This window comes from Ceratina calcarata, unplaced genomic scaffold, assembly GCF_001652005.2.
Source record: "Ceratina calcarata isolate Rehan_Ccalc_2016 unplaced genomic scaffold, ASM165200v1 scaffold25, whole genome shotgun sequence".
Classification (NCBI taxonomy): Eukaryota; Metazoa; Arthropoda; class Insecta; order Hymenoptera; family Apidae; genus Ceratina; species Ceratina calcarata.
Genome location: NW_017147017.1, coordinates 243991 through 269708, shown reverse-complemented (window position 1 = coordinate 269708; position 25718 = coordinate 243991). Strand labels below are relative to the sequence as shown.

General features: G+C 47.6%; 1 protein-coding gene across 2 annotated transcripts in view; it reads right to left on the bottom strand.

Moving 5' to 3' along the window:
* Positions 1 to 471: 471 nt before the first annotated feature.
* The window catches only part of Toll-6 (Toll-like receptor 6), a 32178-nt gene continuing 6931 nt past the window's right edge, over positions 472 to 25718 (bottom strand). The window contains exons 2-3 of one of the 2 annotated variants that reach the window (XM_018021062.2): positions 1240 to 1321; positions 472 to 820 (exon numbers count right to left, since the gene is read on the bottom strand). The gene's annotated coding sequence lies outside the window, so the exon portion shown is untranslated. The remainder of the gene's footprint in view (positions 821 to 1239; positions 1322 to 25718) is intronic. The other variant, XM_018021063.2, reaches the window with a different exon arrangement.

The following is a 25718-nucleotide window of genomic DNA, read 5'->3' as shown; positions in this document are numbered from 1 at the left end:
GGAGGCCGTTAACAAGCCTCCATAATACATACCGCTTGATAGAATTTTAGATCGCGACGACGCGACGTCCTACGTAGATCCACGTAGCGATGGTCGATCCGATTAGCCGCTCGCTCCGGAAGGGATCGACTCTCGGCTCGGATCCCGTTGTTTGCTGGCAATGGGTAAAAAGGAATCGGTTCTCCTTGTTGTGATTAAAATATATATAAATAACTTTATTGTTTATAATAAAATGCCCTATCTATTTTACAAATATACAAAACTCTTACTATTTACATCGAATCTCTCCGTTCACGACGAGAAACAAGAGAACGAGCTCATCGAGGATTGGAGGACACACCTTTTCTTTTACAATTATATTTATATTCATATATATATATTTATATATGTATAGAATCTCTCGCATTCTTAATGATCGATCGATCGTTAGATTAATTAAACTAGCCGAGTTCGAGTAGAAAGAGAAAAAACTTCGTTGCAATTACGATTTAATAAAGGGCAGCATGTTCGGTATGTGTGTACGTGTGTTCGTGTGTTACGTGTTCGTGTATGCTTCCGTCACGCATTTTCCTTCTTCGGTTTCTTCTTCCCCAAGAACTTGCTCGCGTACGTCATCTCGTTTGATCGTTTCTGTCTGTTTCGTATTTTTCCTTCGCCCTAATTTACATTTTCACACTACAAAGCTATCACGATTCTCAAAAATACGAATAAACCGTTTACTTTAAGTGCACGGACATCGTGTATACGAAGTACAATTGCGATAGTAAGAAATACTTCTTGATAATAAATAGAGAGAAACGGTCGCGACGGTCGGTGAAACCTGGAACAGAAAAATGCGGCGAATGCCTGATTAGAAGGCGCCTTGTCTGCCGTGGCTGCAACACGTACATCCCGCTATATGTATTGTTCCCTTCCCTCTTTTCGTCGGCGCGCTCTCGTTAGTCAAGCTCGAGAAGAAACCGTAGCTGCTAGCTGAAACGATTGTTGCGAGTGCAATACGGCTTTCAGCGGTGCCTTCTCGCTCCTCTTGGTTACAATTGCAACCGCATTCATCCGTTATACTCGAATGCGTTGCAGCACCGCGAAAGAATATCTGCTCGCGAAATGATAAACGGGAAACGGCGTTCCGTTAATGCGAACCATCGAACGAATCGACGTTCTACATTCATTTTTTAAAACATCGGATCTTCTCGAGCCGGAGTATACGACAAAATTTTGCACAGCAGAGTAACTACTCACACACACACCTTGTCCCCCGATGCGATTTTCAATTACTCCATACGTAATGCGAGTTGATAATACTTCTGGCAACAGTTCACATCTGTAACAGAAAAAGGAGAGAACCGTCCGGTTACACTGTCTATAAATCACGTCGACGTCGACGTCAGGAACGACGACGTCGTCCTCTCGTCGCCGAGACAAATTCCCCGGCGAACGTATTTTCAGGGAATAAAACGCGGAACGCCGGTGGTCACCGGGAAGACACGACAATTTGTACGTGTAGTATCCGCCCGCTGCTCGGTGTCTCGTCTCTCTCTACGCGCTCTCTCGATTGTTTCTTGGCAACGAAACAGACGTGCTCGGTCGAAAAGGGAACCGCTAAAAGCCAGTGGAATTTCATTTTTACCTCCTATCCAAAGTATTGCAAGATATTATCGATTTTTATCGTTTTGTCCAAGTCCTACGAGGGAGCTGCGATTAACGTCGCGAACAATGCTGCTTCGTGATGGCATTTAATAGACGACAGCACAATGCTGCGCTGCAAAAACGGTGGAAAGGGTTTTGAAAATGAAAAATTTGTTCGAACCAGAAACGAATTTTTGACATTTCCGAAAATTCTTTTTGGAAACAACAATTTGAAATTTGACGAATTTATTAGCGACGGTGAACAAACCGCATACTTGACGCTTTATGGCGTATTCGAGATAGTAAAGTAAATTGTGACTTAAGATTCGCGAAGTTATATAAAAAGAAGGGCGAGGGACAGATAATAGGGAGCAACAGCAAAGAACGAACGGGCGGCGAGGGAAACTCGGCGAGACTCTGACTTTCCGATGCGACGGGGCGGCCGGGTGTTTAATTGAACCGGCTGGGAAAATTAATAACGGCTCCTGCAAAGCTCGCGTCCCCTTTTGTTTCTCGCGTACGCGCGGAAGAAACGATCGTTTGTAAAATTATTTCAATAAACGGTTATCAATGGAATTTTCGCGAGGAACGAGCCGCTAGTACAATCGATGGCAAAAACAATGGAGATGGTCCGTCTGAAAAACTGTACCGAATCGTCGGATCGAACGCGATTAAATTTGAATTGAGTAACAAAAAATCGGATAACAGAGAATGAGAAGGTAGAAAACGAGTACATTATTCCTTAAATAAATGTGAAAAGGTTTTACAGGCTAAACGCGACTTTTTCATCTCCACTATTAAAAGTGTTATCTCGCTTGGAAACTCGAGTATCTCGCGTTTATCGAAGGAATATTGTAGTCAGTCATTAATTTGGCGCGGAGTCAAGCGGTTGCTGCAATAATGGACGATACAATTCGGTGATGACGACGCGTCAACTAGTCCGCGTTATGAATGTTTGCGAGGCCAAGTGGTCGCGATTGCCCGCCCGTTATATTATCAATTAGACACAATCGCAGCGCGCAGTGATTAATCGTGCTCCTCGTCGCGCACGTGCGAATAAGAACGGATCGATCGCGGTGCCGTAAAACGCGAGGAAAATCGGCGTCGCGCGAGAATAATTTGCAGTTGACGAAATCGAGGCGAGCGCGATGTAAAGAATATTTTCGCGCGAGAGGCAAGGCGCGGGAAAGGTAGTAAGTCTCGGCGGAGCGCGAGCAAAGTAATTTACGCAATTGAATTAATCTCCTTGGCGTGAGCCGCACAGATTAGTTAAAATTCAGGGCAAGAAAATCAACGGAGATGGGAGGATAGACCGGTGTTTGCGGCGGAAAGAAAGTAATAGGTATCATTCAGAAGCACCGGAAGTTATTCCCCGATGCGAAAGTTTCTCCATTTTACATTAGAGGGAACGGGTCCGCGGTAGATGTTAGTCGCGGGGTAAAACTTCATCTCTCCGCGATAACTTTTCCAATTATTATCAGATGGCAAATGGACAGTCTTTGTATTTTCGCGAGCAGAACCGCGCCGCCAGCAGCGGCCGTGCCGAGTCGCAGACCGGAAGTTCGAGAAGTCTTCGAGGGAGGGAACTCGATGCGGCGTACAATACCGTCCCGACGACGATAAACCTCCCTTTGAAAATCTATTCCTGACCGGTTCTTGGATATTCGCAAGAAAAAGGCTGACCGTCGGGATATCAAGCGATATTTATCTCTCGTTAATCACGTTGTTTCGTTAGCAGACCGAAGAAAATGGGGTAGACGTAAACGGGCATGAAGGTAGCAAAATAAACGCCACGGGCAACATTAATTACTTACGCTTGTGGAGCGCTCGTAATCGGTCCGGTCTGGTGAATTAAAAGTAGATTAAGATATCAAGAAGAAACTTGCACGTGAAAAGTGGACGGTAGACCGGTGTCGCGTGGAAAGTAATGAAACGTGTCCGAAACGAGGATTTCCTCTCTCTCTCTCTCTCTCTCTCTTTCTCTATCTGTTTTCCCTGTAGAGAAATAGAAGTTCTTCCATTGTGTTTACAAACAAGTGGAACTGGTTCTGAAGAAGAGGCCGCACGAGTGGACACGCCCTGCCCTATGGTTCTCGAGCATGTGAAAGAGCTTCCAACGACGAGGTGAACAAAGAGCGCCACTGCCCTTTGTCTCAACCGTTCACAACAGGATGAATATAACGCGAGCATGTTAATTAAAACCGATAGCCGCCACTACCGTCGCGTCGCGCCATGGATGATCGCGCGTACGGGAAGATCAAAAAGAAGAGAACTCACGGAAAATAGAAAAGGTAGAAGCGGCGAATAAGAAAATAACGCGATAGAGGGATGAGGAAAAAGGATAAGGAAAAATCATGAGCGAAAGGAGCAGAGACAATTGATGCGTCGCGGAGCGACGGCGCTTAAAAAGAGCGACGTGCGCCTTTAATAACGTGCCGCAAGCTGTTAATTAATATCCCATGTAATAACGACGTTCCGATTGCATTCCGATTTGTATTACTTTTATTATCGCAATGACCGGCAATTAAGACATTACGGTCGGCTCGTTATTAACCGCCATTAGCCAGCGTCGCGATCATCGTTAACGCGCTGTGAAATTGAAATCCTCCATTGTTCCGTGTCTATTAACATTCCGCGTTCTGACCTGACTCGGCCGCTCGGCGGCTTGCCCGAAAGGGAAACACGGGTTTCGATCGACCTCGGAAAGTTTCCCTCGATACCTCGACCAGTGATTGTCGCATGGTTCCATCAGCTAATATTACCGTCTCGATAGTTCCGATGTATTATTCCCGTTCCCCTCTCAGCTTTCTTATACTTATACCGATACACGTATACATATGCAGGATCCAATGAAACTTTGTGTCCAATATTCAGAGTGCAGCTGAAATTTCCTCCCAGTCAGGATTCCAAGGAAGGAAGGAAGGAAGGACACAGGCTTGGATAGGAGATACCCACGAAGAACGAGAAAACTGGAAGGAAAAGGAAAGCATCGAGAGAAACTTTCCTCGGCTGAACGCGTCCTCTCCCCTCTCTTCCATTCGTATCTACTATGTAGTTCGTGCTCGGTTCATTAAAATTGAAGGTTCCTCGTCGTTGCCGTTGCCAAGTCGAAAGTCTGCAGAGACTTCCCCCGATGTATCTCTCTTTCGCTGTCATCCTCCACCCCCGCACGCTTCGTACTCTCTTTCTCTATCTCTCGCGGACATTCCTCCCGGCCATCAACGGTGATAGTAACAAAACGTGACGCGGAATATTTCGTTACGTGCATCCGAGCGACGGTGGTCCTGCGGCGTCGTGGAAAGCGAGTTTGGCCTCGCCTTCCGTATCCTCGCTGTGTCTTCCTTCCGCGAGCGGAAAACACAGGTTCGTGCGCGGCGAGCCACCCTTTCAAACCTTTCGCCCGAGGGGTTGCCTCGGTTGCTGTCCTCCCGATATTTGGCCAACATGTAAATTAATCGTGTCTCTTCCTCTCTCGCCTCGTCTCTCCTCAGTCCCTCTCCTCGTTTTTGGGAACGTTCGACGGAGAAAGAAATAGAGAGACTAGGTACAACTGGCGTCGCGTCAAACACCGTCGACGGACTTGGCAAACGTTCCCGAGCAGTGCAAGGATCCTCGGTGCACCGTTAAGGAAACGATCCGGATACATTGCGGAGCTATTTGAAACGATGGGTCGAGGGACAGGAATTTTTTTTCAACCATCCAAGAAGTAGATTCGATCGAACTTTTTGCATGCGCAAGGGCAGTTTTTGCGAGGAGCAGTAGTTCCAAGTGATAGACTCGGAGAAGTGGAACTAGAAGTGGAAACCTATCGGCAGTTTAGATAGCTCGAGCGGTTACAGCAGTCGAGATAAAGGTAAGACCATCGAGTCTAGAAACGGGTGATACCCATTTGGCGTTATTAGACTCGGAAAGAGGAGGAGGTCTCGGGATGGCCTGGATGGAGTTCAATTAGTTAAGTTAGAGCAATCGAGGAAAACGAAAGATTCGAGCCTCGATCCGGCGACCGCGTATCGAAACGTTTCTCCTCTCTTGCCACGCTACCTCGTACACTTTTGCAGTTTTGTAACGTATACGGTTCGATGATTTTGTTCCATCGTACCATTCATACTACGTAAATGACATTTTGAAAAACTAGATTTTCCAACCTGTTTCACCGTACAATCATCTGAATAAAAACCCAGCTTTGGAAGTTCTGTGTAGTTCTTTTCTGGGTGCAGTTTCACTTTTTGTGGTGAATCTGACGAAAATAGGTAACGATTGAACATGAAGCATCGATGGTTCGATTGATCGCGGCGAAAAGATCGAAAAATCATCGAGGGACAGGCGTCGAACGCGCGGTTTTTGGTCACGTTAAAAGAATCAGCCGCGAACGGCACTTGACAGAATGGTCGGCAGAAATCTCGTTTCGGACGATCTAAATCGAATGATAGAGAACGGGAGAAAGAACGCGTAGGTGGAGAGACGATCGGGCAAAGCGTCATTCAAATTTCGGCTGGTTGCACGCGCGGCGTGGCCTACGGAGCGGAATGACACGACGGAATGACGACACCACCGCATTGGCTCGTTTTTTTTTTTTTCGTTTCCATCCGGTCCTGAATGCGAATCGAATCTATCCGGTCGAAAGGCGATTGGGCGGCCCCGTTTGATAACGAGCTACCGCTCGTTAAATGTTCGTACAATAGGTACCAGTCTGCCGCGCCTCTTCGTACTACCAACTACATCATTTTTCCACATTCGATTCATTTTGTAATCCATCCAAAATAAAAGTAGCAAAAATTGAAACATCGACCGAGTACATGTTGGTTTCGCATTGTTCGATGCGACACGTTAATTCCCGAGTTTGTAGCGACTAGGACTCGATTTTCTTTCTACTAGCTGTACATTTTCCAAAAAGGGCGGCTGCGAAAAAAGAAGCAACGAATATCACGATGTAACGAGCGCGGCGCGGCACGATGGAGGGAAGATTTTTCTCTCTTCTCCTGGTCAACGGAATAGAACGAAACAAAACGGAACGCGAAATTATTCGAAATCGATGGTCACGGCACCGAATCGTCGACGTGCAGTTTAATACGGGCTCGTTCGAAATTTTCTATTTGTAATTGCGTGAAAAGGTTGAAAATACCGGGGTCCGGGGCGGGAAGAGGGAGAGAGGGACAGCCGGAATAAAACAAGCGAACGGTGAAGGGGAAAAATCGAGGGAAAAAAGAGGGCATGGAAATTTCGTTCGAAACTCGGAGCCACACACAAGTGAAATGACGCATAGGAATGACGGGTCTCGACCCTCGTTCGCTGCATAGCATCGGCATCGGCATCGGCATCGCATCGTTCCGATTCGACCATTTACGACAGGATCCCGCGGTGAACCAGTAATACTCTCTATTCGTCCGAATCGAGAACACAATGTAAGAGCACTTTTCATGCTAACAAATGCGACCGTTCCGATTTGTCCTTTAATTCAACAGTTTCTACGATTTTCGCTCGGAACGTGTTTTTCAGTTACGCCGTTAATCCGCGACTCGTTTCTACGTACCTACATAGAAAACAGCAAATCGAAACTGGAAACAAATCCCGATTTGTTTCTCGTTACGTACATTTCGTGTGTTGGCTACTTTTTTTCAAATCGCCGTGATTCTACTTCCATCTTTCGGTACTATCGGAATTTTCGAGTACGTTCCGAACGTGACCTCCATAAGCGATTATAAATATTGAAACGATCAAAACGGCGTAAGAAAGAACTCTAAAACATTGAAATATTTTTATGCAAGTTGTTAAAATATTGAAACGCGTCCCGTCGAGAAAAAATGGGAGGGGAAAAAATAGGAACACGATTTTTCACATTGGACACGGGAAACGGCACGACGGGCGATAACGATCGGGCAATATCGGTAAATTCGTGCAAAATATTTCTTATCGCGATCGACCATCTGGCTAGACCTTTTCACGCCAATTTCGACGACGACGCATGGAAGAAAGAGAAAAACGAAAAAAATCGAGAGCCCGGTCCCTTCTGTGCGCGGAAGGTTTGTTGCCGGACGCCAGTTACGGTCTGCTACCATCATCTCCGAAAACTGGAACGAGTATGAATTTCGCATACGACATACGTTGCCGCACAGACGGTGCTGACGTTTTCGCGCGAGCGAAACATAAAAGTGCGGATATAAAATCAATCCCTTTAGTTTAACTCGGACTCCTCTACTATAGGGTTTCGCGTGTAATTGCGTTTTGCGTTTAATTGCGTTTTGCGTTTCCAAGCGGTATAATGAAATATATGTAGGACGGTCAATACGGTTTTTTTTTAATTATTTATATCGAATGAGTACGTGATTGGGTATCATTTGAAAGGAAGGACTAATTTGCTGCTTCTCTTTGACGTTCGTATCATGCAAGAATTAATGAAACGAAACGATCTATTGATACCCTTTGTTAATGCGGATATTCAATAAGATAGTCGACCCAATTTTTGCTCTTACGTGCGCACTTTCGCAATGAGATTCTTTTACCGCTGCCATTAATTATCGCTTCCACTTTGAAGTTTGACGTTACAAAAGATTTTGTCAGCTACTCAGGATAGTTGGTCGAAGTACGATTAAGCTAGAGTTACAGTTTAGCTGTATAAGTATAAACTGGGTGCGAGTTTGGATATGATAAACTGGATTAAATCCTCGAGGCTCGCATTATACCCAGGCAGCGCTGCATCACGTCGGACAATTCTGGATCCAGTTTTATTCCGAGACGTCAACTCCTACCCTATCAGATTTAAATCCGAGATCGCAGGATCGATCGCGTAACCTCTATCTTTAACCAGGGGAATCGCCGTCGTCGTTTCCATTTTTCCAACGAAAATACGATTCGAGAGACCGTCGGTATATTAATCTAGCTCCAGAAGGCTCAACTCGGCGATCCTTTTCGAAGCTTCTGAAAGATAAACGTCCGTCGATTGCCGGAATTTTACGATGCTCTTATACGCTCCTCGGATCGCCCGAATCTGAATCGGTGATCATAAAAAAAAATTTCGTTCGAACGGAGAAATTGCAAAGATGTAACTTCGATAATTGAGTGCATGTCTTATAAAGGGCGAACCTTTGATAGCCCAAAACGGCAGTTAAAGTACCGTTGTACTGTAGAAATTTACGCCTACGTTGAGAGAGAGAGTGTTGTAGATACCGATGAACTACTGTAGAATTTATCTATCGTCGAACCGACATAATTCAACGGCTACGCCATGTAACTTCCTCTTGGACGAGTACGAACCCAGATTTATCGTTCGACCAATGACGCGGCCGAGGTCTCCGTGTATGAAGTCATGGCCGGAAACAGGATGGATGAACACTCTTTTTCGCGCGAGGATGCTACAAGCTAAAAGTAACAACTTCGTTCGTCCGTAAAACATCACAACGTTAAGTCTATGAATAGCATCTATCCGGCTTTGTCTTTTGATGCTGCAAAAGCGATCGACGCGATAGTGATGAATTTCGTCCGATACTGAAGGAACGGAGAAGACGATAGAATACACGCGGTATAATCCGTCGATTTGTTCTCCGACTTTAGCTCCCTAGTCTGATTATGATTAAACGCGATCAATAGACTCGAGAATCACGCGACGAGTCTTTTTCTCCGAGAAGGAAATTGTTCGATTGTCGAACGAGCGATAAGTATGTTTGCTCTCCGTCCTTTCCACCCCTCCGTTTACTATAGACAGTATAGACTATACAGATGGGCGTCGGCGCTGGTTAAACTCGCTAGAATCCGAGGGAGAGTGTTTTGAAACGGCACCGTCGCGGGGTCGAGACGTCGTCGGACTGTTTTAAAACGTGCCGCGGAGTTAAGTGCCGCGCCCGATAAATTTTTTCGAGCACTCTTTACCTTTCGCCCCCGTACCGTGCCACCCCCGCTCGTTGCACGGCTTTGTACTCGCTCGCCACTCACCCTCCTCCCTCACCTTTCGACCCTTGTCGAACGCCTGCAAGCCTTGAATCTACCCCTGAAAACTGCTACCGGATTTTCCGGCTCACCCGATACACCTCTCTCTCGCTCTCCGAGCTATTTTTTCTCTCCTCTGTCCCTTTACACCCTCGCCTCGCCCTGCTTAGCTTACGCCCCACCTGCTGCTGCTCGTGAATCTCCTTTTCTCCCGGTTGTTCTTTTCTCCCTTTGACAGGGTCTCCATCGCTACGTTCTTCTTCTCGTCGCGTCCTCCGCCGTCCCTTCTTTCATTTCCCCTTTTAACGCTTCGCGCTTCACCTTCCTCCCCTCTTTATCCCTATGACGTTTCATCCGCTTTCCTTTACGTTTCTCGCTGTCGAATTAACATAGTTTCCGTAGTCGAATTTAAATGGCGATCCGGGTAACGAGGAAGTTCCCGGTGTATCTGATCTGCAGGGGTGCGGTTCGACTTTTTGTCGAATTAGCCGGGTAATTGGAACAACCGAGATCCGGTAAAAACAATGCTCGGCGCAGTTAATTCTTGTCCCGGATAGGCGAATCCCCGCGGGAGGAGACGGAGTCGACCTGAACGGAGATCAATCGTCTCGACGAACGGGAAAAAGATTTTAAAAGGGTACGACGTAATTCGCGATGGGCCAACTTGAATTGAGGCTTACGAAGTAATCGGAAACTTGGAGCGGATGCTGTCTTTTTGTCGATCGCCGACCCCTGTGCGCCACAGCGCTTTCAAACTCGTGTGCTTACCAAGAGAAGGATTTTACGATACCGGGAGACATTCGGATCAACAATTTCGTCGAGTGTCCCGATAGAATGAAAAAGAGGAATTTCCACTCTAATTAAATGTTAAAACGCCGCTTTCCTGTATCAACTTCGGAACGAGCAAAGGAGTAATCGGCGTTAATTTGACGTTTAAAATAACAAATTTTAATTAAGGGAAGTTTGCGCACGGAGCGACTACGTATTACCGAGAATAGCCGGAGCGGCCGTGATCCAGACGTTCCACTTACGTACACAGAACGCAAGGGTGGAACGGCGCTTGCGAGCCGATTGGTTCTGACTCGGATTCGATAAGCTCCATCGGGACGAACCAAGGGAAAATGGCGTATGTCACGATTTCCGTTATCGCAGCCACATTCTCCGATGTATTTCGCTAACTACTTTGCAAGTACGCTCGAATAATACTCGTACATTCCGTGTCTTACGCAGGCCACGTACTATATTCCTCAGGAGCGCACGGTATTATGCGCAACTTTCGTCCATAACTTTTCCGTCTGAATCTCGGTAAGAAAAGTTTTCAGCTCGACCAAATAATTGCTCTCTCGCTCGCCGGAGCTCTATTGAAAGTATGTTCATTTCATGCCGCGGGGAGTTCACAGAATGTCTGTTGCAACAATCGAAAACGTGAATACGTTTTTAACCTTGATTCCTTTACCGACTTTATTTAATTAAATATTCGTAACAAGCTGGGTTTGTTTCGTTCGGCACCGCGGAAAAGCATATGTGCACGATGTGTTTGTACCTGGAGGCGTTCTAGAAATAAAAAAGGATGGAATAAAAATCGCACGGATTACAGGCTCCATTCCTCGAACACTTTTTCACCGGTATCGCTCGAAATACTCGTCCATCATACGCGGTCGCGTCAAAGCTTTCGCGCGACTCTTCGTATAAATCTCGCAACCGCGAAAAATTTACCAGGACTCGAAACCAGGAGGCAGACAAAACGTGGAAAAAAATATAACGTTGTACCACCGTGCCACCACAATAAACGTCTGACCAGGTTGCGGCCGCGAGGCCATGACTGATAGCGGCCGAAAGGGGTGGCGAATCGGATCGACGGATAAGAGCGAACGACGAACTGAAATGACAGAGGAAGCCAGGTTCGTTTTGTCCCGTTGCCTCGTCCCCGTCGATAATATTTTACCGTGTCCCGCTCGAGTTATCCCGGCGAAATTGAGGGGCTGAACCGAGTTCGTTCGAAAACGAGGTAGCATCGAAAAAGGTTTATAAGACGATTTCCAGCCGAAGTTGGCAACATTCGTAAAGAGAGCCGAGGCTGGTACGCGTGAGATCCAAGGACCCACTTGAACAACAAGGGGATGAAAATACGCAATGGGAAAGGAGGAAGTTAGATCGCGTTTCGCAAACGGTTAATGCTCGATCGAAGGAAGAGCGCGTTGGTAGCAATCCCGGACGATTGCAGGGGTTATTCCGAGGCTGAACGGATAGCGGGCAGGAATAAGTACCGGTTGGAAGCCTCTCCATTGGATGGATACGGGAATTGGATGTTCCGAGCGTAGAGTACAACGCTGCTCTTGAACGATTCTTCATCGCGTATCGATCGCGGCTAAATCAATCGGAGACGTTTTGACCTTTCCGATCGAATTCCGCTCGGCTGCGTGGCGACAACCATCGAGCGGAAGCAAGAATCATTCGTAAACGATTCGTTAGTTATCCGATATAAATAGTAAGTTCGCTACTCGAAATGCGGAAGGAATATATCGACGGCGCTGGTGGGGCTGGAAATTTATTGCACCCGTGGCCGTGCGCCCATTCTCCGGCCTGCGTGCAGATGTTTTATCGGACTTTTTTATTGGTTCCACCAGTTGTTCGAATTTATGTATTCCGTGCTCCGCGTAACCTTTAGCGCGCGAACAATCTTCCACTCCCTTGGTCCGGTAACGATTCCGAGCCGCCGTGCCGCTACTTCGGCGCTTGTATCGCCGGACGAATCTCGCGAATCAACTTTTTTACAAGAATCGCGCTCGATTTATTTGTACGTGAGTTTCTGCCACTATTTAATGGGCTCGAAAAAAGGAGGCGCGGAGGAACTTTATTACCTCGTCCTCGACTCCGTTTAATGCCCGACCAAAAGAATTAATCGCGCTGGTCGTGACTCGTAGGCCAAGCGCAGCTTTCCGTGTCGAATCGCGCTTTGTCCGAAGGATCCTCTTCTGAAGAGATCCTCCCTCTTAATTATGCCCGAGAAGCCGCGTTACAGAGATAAAAAGTCCGGCTTTCCTATTGTCCCACTTTTTCTACCATCCGCGTAAATTCCGAGCAACTGACAGGAAAAAGTATCTGCCCGGACATCGCTGGAAGCCGCGACGACGCGACGCTCACTATTATCTCGGTTCGCTGACTTTCCGCGCGAATTCCCGGTCGCATTTCCGAGAATGCCGTACCCTTCCACCAGCGGTCCACGGAGCCAGCCTCTAAATTATTAGGTTCCACGCGCGGCTTCGGGGCCCCGGGTAAAAAGGGCCATAACCGATGCAAGGTGCGACCAATCATTTTCGGCGCGAGAGGAGCCGAAAGAAATTGCCGTGCACAACAACCGTGTGTCTGCTCTCTCATAGCAGCTGCTGCTGCTGCTGCTGCTGCTGCTTCGTTACAAGACAACGAAACTGGCTCTCGCGTTTATTCGTGCCACCACCCACCAATTTCGCTCCTCGTTTTTGCCTGCCACAGCGTCAAAGTATTTCATAAGAGGTAACCCCTCGGAACTTCGGAGCTAAAAGGAACTTCTTGTGTAACTAAACTTATGACATATTCACCGGCTTCCCACCCCTTTCGCGCTTTATCGGTACGTATTTATGGGGTAAGAGCTCCTGGCCAGATGGCGGTCGCGTTAAAAAACTTTCCCCGATCATGATTTTCCAATTTGAATGACCGGCCACGTGGCCGAGGGCGATTACCGGGGGGTTTTCTCCAGCGCGGTTTTATGTCTCTTTCGAATCGGACGTAATTCGCACGTGGCGACCTCTCTCCATCCAGTCGATCGACCCTCGTTATAATACGCGCACGCTTATGGGAGACCGAAAACAGCGGCGCGGTGATGGTACGAATCGAATTATCGGCGGAGAGCCAAGCAGACCGACGAGGATGGTTTTTGAAAAATGAAAATGTTCAATTCGGGGGGAGAGACAGGACCGCTTTGTCCCGTCGGGTTTTATTCGCGGCGCCAGGCCTGCGGGACCGCGATTATTGTTCGACGGCCGATTGTCAAGTTTCGATTATTGCAACGTTCCGGCGGCGACGCCGGCAGGATTTTTTCATTACCGTGCGCCCCGATTTTACACTCTGATCACGTAAATGTTTCATTAACGAGCAATTGTTCAGTATTGGGGAACGGATAAAAAATATTGCAAGGAAAGCTGCATAACAGACTGAGCACGAACTGACAGCGGTGCGAGTTACAATTATTGCTTGTCCCGCGACAGGATATTTAATCAAACGTAATTGCGATTAATTAAACGGCAAATAATGCACGGGTCTCTTATTAGTTAGGAGTCAGTCGCAGTAACGCGAGTACACAGGCGATCCGCGCAATTGTACTCGATGGTGAGGTTTACCGAAACCGGGCTCGAGGGGGTTGGCTGTGGGCGTAGGTGGTATTTTTTACGACACGCAATTACCGCCGTTGCACGCGCTCGGAACGGCCAAATATAAATTCTGCAAATGGAAATAGTTGTCGTAACCCGAAATTAAATCGATCGCCGATATTTCGAACTATTTAAGTAGAACGAGAACGGATCGTAATTCCTACCGACGGACGCACGGTTCGAAGCTGCCCGAATAAATGCTGCGCTTCGGGGTTACCATGAAATTCCACACCGATCCACTTTCTTTTCCTTCATCGCGTTTTATCCACAAGCCGCGCGGATTAAAATTACAAGCTACTATGCGAATCGTAAAATATCCATGAGAATTCCCACGCGAAATCAGATCACGTTGATTTTCCGTTCGGTGGTAGCAGAAGTATTTGTACTAAATATCAAAATACTAATTACGCTAATGATTCGCCGCGGGCTATTAAAAATGATCTATCTTTAGATAAATACGCGAAAGAGAACTGCCGGATTTTGGCACACAGATACTCCCGGTAGGTAGTTGATTTTCTTATCTCGGTCACGTCTCGTCTAGCCGCGTTTCCCTCACCGGAAACAAAGATATATCTATGCCGCTCGGATGTTTTCGGTACCCAGTTAGTTTGGACAACGATCCATAACCACGAGATTCAGTAACTCGAGGTTCGTAGCTGTACGTGTCGCGATATTGCGGGAGGCTCGGTGCTTTTAAATCAACCGTAATTTCGCACGGAGAATTTCGTTGCAACTCCGAACGTGTGCTACGCCGCGCCGCATTACGGTTTTCCGGCGTTGACACGGGTCGCGAGCCGAGTATCTTCACATCCTCACTGATATTATCATCCGACTCGCGTTTATTCGTTAAAATTCATGGTGTTTCCCGTACGCGAAGCGAGAGAGACGAGCTCCATCCCTGCCGCGGGACAGGAGAAAAGGTGGCGTTTCAGATTTTTCATGTTCGCGCGTTTCCTTCCCGGACATCTGCATAAAAAAGTCTTTGAAATGTAGTGAAAGAAGAAACTGCTCAATTGCTCTTTTATACGAATGCTCGTCTCGTAATCGGCGGAGATATTAAGAAGACCCTTGTTCGAGGAGATAATAAATCGTCCTGGAGTAGACGTTTTTATATCGGACAGATACGAGCGGTTTCGAGGGGTTCCGATACACAGGATTTAATTGATTTCTTTCCACGTAACGAGGTCGGCCTCGATCGATCTTACGCGAACCTCGGGATACGTATTATCTGTTATTTTGTCCGTTAGATAATCGGCGGTTGCGTAAAGTGATTAAAGCGGCCCCCCATTACTCATCGAACGGTCCCCTCTTCCATGACCCGTCGCGAACCCATAAACGTCGGCAAACTTTCACCGAGTTTCATCCCCGCGTTTCGACGCCCTTCCCCTTTCTCGCTCATATCTTTCTCTCCAGCTTGATCGAGACGGTACGCTTTTAACGCGTCGTTCCAGCATCGCTGCAGGGTATCCGAAAGCCGAAACTGTCATCCCATATACATCTCGCTCGAGAAAAAGTTGAATGATTTCGCTAGTGGAATAAGTAGCACGACAGTTTGCGAAATCCTTGGCGACGCGGGCGAGGAGGGAGGTGGAAGGAAAAACGCAAAGCTGCGGAGCTTTATATTCGGGATGGATACGCGAAAATGGAAGCGGATAAAGCGTTGAGATAGAAAGCCCAAGCGAACTTATAATGGAATCATCTCTCTGGCTCGTCGAGCTTACCTGTTCCCTCCTTTGATGGAAAACCGAATGCGCTGTGTTCCACGTTTCCTACGATTTACTTTGTCTCCTTGCCCTTCCCGCGTATACGTGTATGGATGCGTCGCGTCCGCCGAATCGAATGGAATCGCGCTCGACCGTAAACTCGACACAATTGCGCCTCGAGACGTAACTCGGGATTAGCACAATGGGCGAATGGGGCGCTGCCTCGTACCCTATTTCTTCGTCCTTCCGACGGCGCGGCACGGCGCAACTCAGGAAATACCGAGGACACGCGTGTGTCTCCTGAGAGTGATCTAAGAGGACGAGTGGACCGAGGAAGGTATGTGTATAGGGACGCGCCCGAGGGAGAGACGTTATTTGCAGCTTTCGATTTCGCTACGCGTGCCTGGACGACGCGACGCGCGAGAAATGCAGGAACGATGTAGCATTCCGGCTTTCTAATAAAATCCGCTGGGGAACGAATGAAAGAAATGGCACGACCATGCATTACGTATACTCATGAATTTGAACATTTCCACTCGTTTCCGCTGTATTCGGAGAAAATCGTAGACCGGATCGGAAACAGGGGTTTTTGAACCGGTCGCATGATGCGCGACCCGGCGACAAGAAAAGCGTGGCCAGAAAAACGGGGCACAATAAGATGTTGGAAAGATACAGGAGGAGAGGGAGGGGATCCAGCAGAAGCGAATAGAATAGGGGAGATAGATGGGCGGATAAAGAAAGATGAACATCGATACGGCTCGGTGTGAGAGCCCGTAGAGAAAGACGCGAAAACGGGGACGACGGTTGTACGGCGATATACATGGAGGTAAAAGTGGCATGACAAAGAAGACACGGAGAAGAGAAGGGAAGAAAGACCGGGACCGCATTGAATCGGTTCATAGGTTTACAGGCGGCCACCATTATTTTCGTCTCGCATTCTGGACCCCTTGTATCGGGGCGTGAGGCTGTGGAGTGAGCATCTGCCTATCTCGGTGCCGCGACAACAACACGTATAGTATACGCTATACAAGCGCCGGGTGTTTCACGGCACATCCTCGCCGTGACCGATCGTCAGCGCGAATTATCGGCGCCAAGAGCTGCCTTTCTCGGCCACGAAAAAGGGGACGGAACGATCGATGCTTTTACAAGCTTTCACGAGAAACGTAAACAGCCGGATTCGTCGTTCGTTCGATCGATTTCGTTTAACCTATGCGTTGCGCCGAACCAAAATCCACGTCACGCTACGCTTTGGGAATTAATCTTCCAGGGCTCCCGATGGATGCTGACTCGGAACAAATATTTATCGTAAGCGACGCGCCGCCAGACTTTTCGGGTTCATGGACTGACAGTATACTGACACCAAGCCCTCAGCTTCTCACAGTTTGGACGCGAAAAATTGTTTGTCAGGAGCGGAGGGAAAGGAAATCGACGTTGGTTATTGAATTCACCGATACGAAATGCAAAAGCGGTAAAACGGGACTGCTATTATCGTTAGTCTTCCGTCCTTTCTTTTTCAAGACGCTCCACGCGGGGCTAGGGAGTCATACCGATAAATAAAGGAAGACGATAAAACTGCCCAATAAATCCAAACGCAAAAAAATTCAACTGATAAATTGAGGGAAAATCTAGTCTCGTAGTTTTTGTCGACGCTTCGGGAAATTAACCGTTGACCCTGTTCAAGCTTTTATGAAACGGGTAAGTCTCCTCCTGTCTGGGCGTACGCGCTAATGACGGCTACGCTCATTTTCCGAGACTCGCGCGCGCAGCTTTTCCATTCTTGGACCGCGACCCCTTTTTATATTCGCACGCACCGGTTAATTATACTATCGATTAAAAGCTGACCGCAGGCAAACGTGGGAACGCGGTTTTTACGACCGCGATTTACGTCCTTCTCGCGAGTTCGCGGGTTTTTTGCGAGATTACGCGAAGATTCGCACGTTTCATAGATTTGCATATGTGACCTCGACCGTATGAAAAGGGTATTGAAATCTGTTATCGGTGCTGAAGCTACTTGGTAGCAAATTTTTATAGAAAAATTCAGTGCTCTCTAATCATCGGGAGCTGTTGAGGCAATTAAGAGTAAGCGGAAGCGGCCGATAATTAAGTCGCGAGAATTTCATCGCTTCGACTACGCAACAAGTAAAATTTCGGGTGCAAAAACGAACGGGTAACAAAAGGAGGACTCTGGAAAACGATCCCAGCCTCTGGTTGAATTTCCTGTGGGACACCGAGCACCGGCTGACGGAAGGGCGAGCGCATCGTGTTCGCGAAATTGCTCCTCTTTGTCCCGCAACGTCGCGACATTGCCCGGCGTCAAAAAGACCCACTGGATGCGACTAGTGGGAAAAATCGCTATTGTTTCACACGGTAAACGCATAGAGATCCTATTACTTACGCGATACCCGATGCAATCACGGAGGAGTAAAGCGTTATACGGTGATAAACGTCGTAACGATGTTGCGCGAGTGCATTTAATCGAAATTAACAGTCGATCAAGCAGTCGATAAATAGGCCTAGCACCTCGGATGGGAAAAGCGATGTAATCTTGCGAGCTAACGGAAGCGAACCGTGAAACTCTGCGAGATTTAACGGTATCTGTTCCGTGGTTAGTCGTGGGAAGAAGCCCTCTAATGAAAAATTATTCTGACTTTCTGTTGCAATACAGATTCGAGCTCTCCAATCGAGATTTTCGTTTCACCGATCTTGCTTATTATGCGGTTCGTTAAGCAACATCGTTGGTCGATTGGTCAGTCGATCGTTGAAAAATTGAGGAGGAAGTTCCGGAAGACGTTCGAGCGATAGCCACCCCTAATTTCCTAATCGCGAGATTGGATCGAGCCATAGCTCGTGAAACGTTCTCGACGATTTTCCTGTAACGAGCGTTTCATTTGCTCGATTCGTTAAATATTTACGCTGATTCGCGCATAAAATTATCGGCGAACGAAATTCGCGGACAAATAACAGAGGGAGAGAAAAGCGATAAGGTGAACGTGCACGAACGCCGGTGTTTCATCCGATCGCCGCCGAACGTATTTCCGCTTATTAATTAAAATGCCACCGCCGAATAGTTCCTCAGTTTCATTCAGAAGTCGCGTAAACAAAGAGAAACGGAGAAGGAGAGAAGTTCTCGGTTCCGAGACGCGGCGCCAACCATCCACGATCCCGTTTTCATTTCGCGTTCTTCATCCCGCTCCGCGCCCCCGGAGCTTTCCACTCGGCGCTCACCGCGGAGGAGAGAAAGAGACGGCGGCAACAGAGGGAATTTCAGATTACGGCTGCGGATTCGCTTCGAAAAATCAATCGAAAGTTCCTCCCGCACGTTGCTCTCGCGCAGCACCTCGATCAAACCTTTTTAAATCTGTATTTAGCGGTTCCCTCCCGGGAGCGCGTTCCGACCATCAAACCGGTGTGTAATCGATTTCAATAAGTCGCGCGATATATTCACCCAGACTTATCGGTTTCGATGCGGCAAAGGCAAATGCTTTCCTCTGACTGTGAAAAGCTGTTCCTGCCGTCCCGGACTCTACCGCGTCGATCGATTACGTAACTTGGAACACACGCGATCGGAGAATTCCAGCTGGACGGCAACCTGTATCCTCTTTAATGACTCGTCCCACGGATAAACCATTATCGCCCGGGCAAAAACAATTAATATGAGGCGAAGGCGTGACGATTCATGCCCGTAAATTATCGATTTCTCGCGCGGGGTTCATTCAGCCTCTTTACATTAAATTGCAGCCGGCTGCGACTCCTACAATTGGAAATTGAAATCTCCCTCTTTCTAGACGTGTGCGCATCGGCCGTGAGAATTCGAGAAAAAAGTAAACAGTACGTAAAGAAAGACCGATATTATGTACTATACGCGTGTGCGGTTGGAACTTGGAACTGGAACGATCGGAACGAAAATTACACGGTAGATTTAATCCAGCGGAGATCATATGGGGGATCCACGCGTAATTTCGTGCAGAGCTTCGAAATCTCTAATGACGACTGACTCAGGCTCGCCGTTGCTCTCTCGTTCAGGTTTTTCACCTTCGCCTTCGGCGTTTCTGGTGGAACAATCTTTATCTCGACGTTAATTCTTGTCCGGGAGCACCGCTCGATTCCGTTCTAGATTCTCTTGATTTTCTTATTTGATTACACGTTACTCGCAGATTATTGAATGCCTCGATCTCCGTCGATTCCTTTTCGAGATTCTATTGTCTATTTGAACCTCGACGTGTACTTTAATTGTAACGCCGTTGCACAACTTAAAAAGAGTGTATCTTAAGAAAATCGGTGGGTTTAATTTATCGTTCGAAGGAACTGTTTTGCGTGCAGTGGACATCGTTCTGATTGCTCAATTCTGCTCAGTATTATTAAACATACGGCCACGTAACGCAGGTAGTCCCGCGGAACAAAGCTACCGACGAGGCTTTTGTACCCTAGCTAATGATTATATACACTCGCGCTTATTGTTGAACGTTAATGCATTTAACGTTTGCCGTAGTAAGGAAACAAACGCTAGCTCCGCTGCAAGTTATCGTTCCCTTTGCCTTCCCCCTCGGCTATCCGCCCGTTGGAATTCCTATTGCATAAACGTAAATGTTGTTCCACGGAACTGTGCCGGATAAAATTCTCGTGATTCGCCGAAAGCAGTAGAAGATGAATTATAAAAATTATAACCCGAGATGGAAATAGAAAGATATTTGAGAAGAGAGAAATTACACGCTCGTTTTCGTAGAAATTTGTAGTCATATCGGAGAATGTAGAAAGTTAAGGAACATCTCAGATTTCTGTCTCGACCGATTCGCATTCTTGTTGCACGTCTCGTTACGCCGACATTGTTACCGTGAAAACGAGAATGTTATGATAGGCCAGCGCGGCCTGTTTTGCGGATATTCCCCAACGGAGAAGAGCAGAAAACGAGGAGGGCGGCGAACGAAGAAAGGAAGAAAAGATGACAGGGCGGAGAGGGAGGAAAAAGGGAAAGAAAGGCATCGGAGAAGACACGACAAGCTCCTGCCCCGCTGACTACATTCGACCCTCTCTCACGGTTATCATCCCCTGAATAGACAGGGAGGCAGAAAATTCTACCGTGGCGTTTTGCTCTTTTGAAAGCGGGCGGCCGGGGTCGGACTGACACTTCGATGACAGGTAGAGTGCCGGCAATTGAAATAACAAGGAAACGTTAAGGAGGAAGCCACGGGGAACGCGCGGCGGTTGCCCCGGATCTCCCGAAAAGTTTGTTTGAAAGGAAGAATTCGCCACGATGCGCGATGCTTCGTGGCATTCGTCTTCCGTTCTAGATCCGACGAATTGCAAAGCGCTCTGAAAAATTGTCCTTTTCAAACTGGTCGGCGAGCGTAACAATGGCACGGCACGGCCCGCGCTCGACGATGCGCGTTTCTTCTCCTCTCCTCTATCGGTATACTCGGTCTCTCGTCCCCTTCGGATATTATCGTTCCTTTCGTATGAATTAAATGCTCGGCCTCCGCGAAACCTCGTAAATAATTCACGACCACGCCGCGTCGGCTAACGTCGATACTCGCCGCTTCCTTCGAGACTTCTCGTTGGAAAACCTCGAACGGTAGGTACTACTTTTTTCGCGTATCTCAACTACCTTTTATACTTTTCTCTGTATACATTTTCCGTCGATGGCAATAGAAGAAAGATAAAGAGACAGAGACAGAGACAGAGAGAGAGAGACTGAAAGCCGCATGCACGTAAGCATTTACCGCGTCCATTAATCAGATATAAAGGAAAACTCGACAGGCACGTTGAAAAAACTAGAAAGTAATTAACGTCGAGAGGAGTGTCCGGGTCGGGGTGAACTGCAAAATCATCGAGCGGCGACGGTGAACCGGCTAGGGTCGAAGAGAAAGGAGGCCTGCCGCGCTGCACAGGTCCTACGCCCTGCGCTACACAAAAGCTAGCAGTCAAAGGCCCTAATCGCGACTGTCCAAAAATTTCTCCCTCCATTGAACGCATTCAGGTCCGAGTTGTCGCCTGTTCGGTTACAATGTAACACCGTAACGAATTCGATGCTGGTACCGCGCATAATTGGCTTGGTTCCTCTCCTTTACACGATTTCCCCACCGCCCGCACCGAATGGCTTTGTGTCGCGACGGAAAATATCACCGGGAAACGCATAATCTCTGGCCAACACGACCGGTCATGGATCCAGTTTCCCGACCGATATCGTTAAATCGGCCATATGCTTAAGTCTAGTCACGTTCGCGTTTCTCTGATAAATTGATCGGGTTTCGGAATTCGCCACGCTGTCGCAGCTGTTAACGGGGTCGCTCTAATTTCGAATGAGGGTTGCCATATCGTGATTAACCAAATTTTCGACAGCGGACCGCATCCGAACCGGGATTAACGCAAACGGGCGTGCAGAGGAAATTAACTTTCTTTTCTCTCGTCGGAAACGTTTGCTTAGCTGTGTCGCTAAACCGATTGTCTTGGTTCGCCGGGCGCGATCAAAAGCTGACTCGAATGCAGGAAGGGAAGCTCTCCGAACTGCATCCAGGTAATCTTCGTTTTATTAACAGCCGAGGCACAGTCACGGTTCTTCTTGGCTTAGGACGCGACACGAATTTCAATGGAAATTACATCGGTGGATCCGCGACGAATTCGTTGAACAAGCAGCTCGCCGGGATGGCAACTGTAATAACGTTTTCCTGGACGCGGAAGCTGGATCGAAAAGGTGTACGCGGTGCATAGAGGCAACGATAGCTTTCCGTACGGGGACCGTATGAAATGTAGCCGGACGCGGCTAATTCGAAACGACGCAGCGCAGGAGCGGCGCGGCGGCGCGTGGAAAATTATTCCGCGACGGCGAGCTGTGACAATGTTTTCGTTTCATAAATAAAACGGAGGACCGGCGCAGCGCGTATCTGGCCGCGGTCCGCGAGCTATACGGACCGCGGATGATAGCGCGCATCGAGTTTACACTCATAACATCTGAAAGTTTGCGCCGGTGGACGCGTTAAAGGTCAGTCTGTTATTTCCGGTGACCGCGTTGCTCGTTCACCCGCTTCCGTCGCTGGACAGCTCTTCCGCCTCCTTTTTTTCCTCAAACCGTCCGAATAAACTTGACCATTCGAAACGGCTACGGCGCGCGGCGTCGCGAAAGTTCGTCGTAGTTTCAAAAGATGAACTTCGAAAAATCGTGGAAAGGGACTAGCCATTGTGCACGGTTTTAACGTGGAACGTATCGATTTGTACGCGGCCATGAATCCACCGAAAATTCGTACTCCCTTCCTGGTGAGTCATCATATCCGATCCTTTGCATTAACCGAACAACACGCGAGGGGAAAAGCGCAGTAAAATGGGGGAGGGATTCGGGTGCACGGGGGTGGTAGTGGTTCGTATAAGGACGACAGGGGTGAGCAGGGTCGGAGAGAAAAAAGTAATCAACGTAACCATATTTTACGGAAGTTACGTGTACGCGTGTGTACGTGGCACCGTATTACACGCTAGCCACCATGCAACGGGCAGAGGAGAGAGCGGACTAAAAATTTTCGGTGAAGAAAGGTCTATACGTATGTATATGTATAATATATTTTCCCGTGGAATGAAAACGCCCCTGTAATTTCCGCGTGTCGTTTTCGCTTCGACGATTAAAACAGCTCCGAGCGATGGAGGAAGCTCGTGCCGACCGGAAGCAACAAATTGTCGAAAAACAAGCCGAGAACAGCTGAAAAAATATACATTCTACGAGGATGCATTGAGCAATAAAGCGAGCCTCGCAAACGATTTCCTTAAGATAGCCTCGCGCCGAGAGCATTTTTATAGTTCCCCCGATAAGATACTAAAAATTTAAAACGTTACGACACGCATTACAAATTGCATGGCGACACCTGTTTTATTTTCCACCCTACGGCTATTCCATTACACCAGCATCGTAATTTCATCGAGTCTAAAGGAGTTTTCCGTTTTCCTAAGTCGCGCTGGATAAACTCGACGGCAAACCTTCTCGCGATCACCGCGGATGAATTTTATCGAACAAAGAGGAGAAGCGTAATCGCGCGCAGGTTCAAAGCGACGCGCGAGCGTTAATTTCGTTCCATCATAGTTGAACGTGCTAGGATGCCTACACAAAGGCGGAACGGCAGGAGCTGGAACTAATAGAAAAAGCGTTGAGCGGCGAAAGAAGTTCGATAAGATAAAAACGGAACGTATTAAAAGTGGAAGCCGTTCTTGAGCGAGGCACAAGAAGCATACTCCGATGATGAAGTTAGCCACGAGAGGAATCGTTCGTACGCTAAAGCGAGAGGACGCGCCGCGATAAGTCTGTTAACGACTCGACTAATAGCGACGGTAGTTCTTGCTATATCTATACAACTGAGAGAAAAAATCACGGACTGGGACTAAAAGCGTCATAAAAATTCTCGCCTCCTCAAACACCGCGTGCAAACGCAGGTGCTGTACGGATACCACACCACGTTCGATAAGATTAGTAGATTTCTAAGAATGTACTGTTCTACGTCATGGGTAGCGCCGTTTTAATAAATTACTCGGTTTCGAGATGACGGAATCACGCAAGTTTCGTTGCTCGGAGCGATGCAGTATTTCACGGAACGACGGAAATTGTACCTATTAATCTTTTAAGAGCGATTCGTTTGACGGCGTAACGCCGGGTCGGAGTCACACGGCCGACAACGAAGGGAAAAGAACTACCTGTGTGCACGTTTTCCCAATCTCCCGCTCGGTTGGCGCGTCGAGAGCGGCTTGGAGAGGTTCGCGCCTGTGTAAAAGGGGAGAGAGGAAAAACAGGGAGGGTAGTGAGAGTTAGAAAGCCGTGAAAACGTAAGAGGCTGAAAAAGAGGCCCGGAAATCAGGAGACTGTAAAACATTTTTAAGGATGGAGGAACTTCGATACTGGAATACCTCGAAAGATTCGTAACGCGAGGAGCGCGTCGAGCTGATCTCGTAAAACGTGAGACTGACAATCGTAGGGCAGCGAGGATGGATTGGCATCGGCGCGCAAGTGAATTTCACGCGGACCATCGGACAATACGAATGCGACGACCTGATATGTGCCAATCTGAGAACGGCTGGTAGATTCGTTTTTCCCGTCCTCGCGACATTGACGTAAAAATGACCGGTACAACGGTGAAAAACGGTTGACCGGTGCGAACAAGTTACGCGTCAAGCAGTTTTATCGTCGTCGATCGATGAATGGAATTTTATCGATATCTTTACGATCGGCGATGTACTACGTTCGACGCACGTCCATCCACTCTTTGTTATGTAAATGCGTCGCGAGTTAATAGATTTATAGAAATTTATGAGGGGCTTAAACGTGATCTACAGCTGAGGGCCGCTGAACGCAGAGCAAGATAATGGAGCTCTTGGATCTTTTTTTTTTTTTCCTTTCTTTTTTCCGTCTCCGAGCAGAGGACATTTTTTTTTACACTTCCGTAGAGTATCTGAATCCTGTGCGTTTTGAGGTAACGACGACAGTCTTCCGGCGCGTGCATAATTAAGGCGCGCGTACCACGGCTCGTAAAGTTTATCGTGCAATTTGCGTAATGTGCGTAGAGGAAAATTCTAACGAGTAAGAAGCGTACAGACGCGAGGTTCTTTCAATTAATTCTGGAGCGGCAACGCTAGCACCGATTAAATAAATAATCGAGCATTAAACGCGGTCACTGCGACCGGAAGGGAGAGAAACAAAGAAAGAGAGAAAAAAAGGTGGTTGGTCGAGGAGAAATCTTAGATAGGACCACACGGGCGAAACGATATCCGAGGATTAATTAAAAGAGATACAACAGTTCTCCCGTTTCCGTAACTTCTTCGTTTATTGCATTCACCAGTCTTCAACTTGTTTGTATTCGTCTCGTCTGTTCGACTACTCTTCTTAAATTAGATACAGATTTGCTCGCGACGCGACACGGGTGGAAGACTCGAGTTCAATTATTTACAAATGCAAAAGAGGATTACTGCAACCCATTTCGTAAATCGCAACGTAACGAAGACGAAGGAGATTTCGTCCTGCTCTTCGTCGCGTAGTTCTGAAAATCTGTACACCCGAACGACTACTATCCACGTTACTACGTGGAAGGGAAAAACGGGC